Genomic DNA, 2,033 nt, shown 5'->3' with positions numbered 1-2,033 from the left:
TCGTCGTCGTCGTCGTCGTCGTCGCCGCCGCCGCTTCTGCAGAAGTAGCAAATGGCAATCGTAGCAAATGCGGCGAGGGACGCCCTGCCTTCGATTCCGAATGCACAAAGTGTGTGGTCTTGTTTCACAGTCTATATTTGGTCGGTCTCGTCAGAGGTTGAATGTAACGAATGGGTGGGAAAGAGCAAGGGGCAGCGGCTGTGTAGAACGAAAACACAAATCCTCAGGGGTGTGAGCGTTTCGAGATGAGTCGTATACATGTAAATGTTGGTCGTCAGTGACCGTGTGGCCTAATGGATAAGGCGTCGGACTTCGGATCTGAAGATTACAGGTTCGAATGCTGTCACGCTTGTGTTTTTCCAGTTCTGAAAAAGAAACATAACGTTTTAATGTAGCAATTGAGCAGTACGAAACCGTCTGAATGTTGCTGTTGACCATTTTTTGCTTGGAGATGCTCTTGAGCTTGAAACACACACAACAAGACCGGTGTTAACTAGCGAAATGGTCGGCAGAGTGCCGACACAGCGAGTTTTGACTATCACTTGCACATCTAAAACAACGTCGGAAAGTAACTCGTTCGGCTTTTGAGTCACATAAAGTATGTGCGTTAATTTTGACGCCACTAGCTCTGCATGTTGTCATGCAATTTCTTTACCTCTCAGAAATGATTATGACATAAAAGTGAAGTACGTGACGAGTGTGACGTTAGGAAAACATTAGGCATCATGGAGAGATTCTGTATGGGACCACCCAACCCAAACGAGTACTGTGTGACGTGCTACCCGGCAGGTATTCACCGAGGTAGCCGGCAAGCTCAGTCGGTAGAGCGTCAGACTCTTAATCCCAGGGTCGTGGGTTCGAGCCAGACGCTGGGCGGAACGGAATTTTGTTCCGCTGCAAGTGTAAATTACCGTTTTTCTGATTAACGAGATTTAATGGAAATAGCAACTTTAAACTTTGCCTACGTCTCTGTCAGTCGCAAGGAAGCTGTATTTGAAGGTGAAGGTGATTTTGTAGACATGTGTGAAAGACATGTTCTGAAATGCAAGTGTTGTTGTTTGGAGAGCACATCGGTTACGTGTCAGATGTGTAGTCAAGCAGTAATTTGTCGCCATAGCTGCAAATATTAGCCGGTAATATGAAGTGTTGTCAGCTAAAGTCTGATGATGCAGACGACCGTAAGGACGAAGTACCCAAGAGTACCGCTAGGCCGCGCCTCTTTAGCTCAGTGGTAGAGCACTGGTCTAATAAACCAGGGGTCGTAAGTTCCATCCTCACAGGAGAAAGATGAATTTTGGAAATCAGTTGCGCGTCGTGGCCGTATAGCAAACAGTACCTGTGATGACGAACAATTAGCGACAGGCGTTTTTTTAAGAATCACTCTCAGATGCGATTAAGGCGAATGGCGCAGATAAAGCATTTGCCAAAGCGGTACAGCATAAGGTGGGACGAGGCAGTCTGAATTACATTTTATAGATGTATTTCTCACATATCTCAGAGCCTTTCGCGTTATTCGTCGTCGTCGTCGTCGACGTCGTCGTCGTCGTCGTCGTCGTCGCCGCCGCCGCCGCTTCTGCAGAAGTAGCAAATGGCAATCGTAGCAAATGCGGCGAGGGACGCCCTGCCTTCGATTCCGAATGCACAAAGTGTGTGGTCTTGTTTCACAGTCTATATTTGGTCGGTCTCGTCAGAGGTTGAATGTAACGAATGGGTGGGAAAGAGCAAGGGGCAGCGGCTGTGTAGAACGAAAACACAAATCCTCAGGGGTGTGAGCGTTTCGAGATGAGTCGTATACATGTAAATGTTGGTCGTCAGTGACCGTGTGGCCTAATGGATAAGGCGTCGGACTTCGGATCTGAAGATTACAGGTTCGAATGCTGTCACGCTTGTGTTTTTCCAGTTCTGAAAAAGAAACATAACGTTTTAATGTAGCAATTGAGCAGTACGAAACCGTCTGAATGTTGCTGTTGACCATTTTTTGCTTGGAGATGCTCTTGAGCTTGAAACACACACAACAAGACCGGTGTTAACTA

This window comes from Schistocerca gregaria, unplaced genomic scaffold (genome assembly GCF_023897955.1).
Source record: "Schistocerca gregaria isolate iqSchGreg1 unplaced genomic scaffold, iqSchGreg1.2 ptg000077l, whole genome shotgun sequence".
In the NCBI taxonomy this organism is placed as follows: Eukaryota; Metazoa; Arthropoda; class Insecta; order Orthoptera; family Acrididae; genus Schistocerca; species Schistocerca gregaria.
This window is presented reverse-complemented; position numbering follows the sequence as displayed.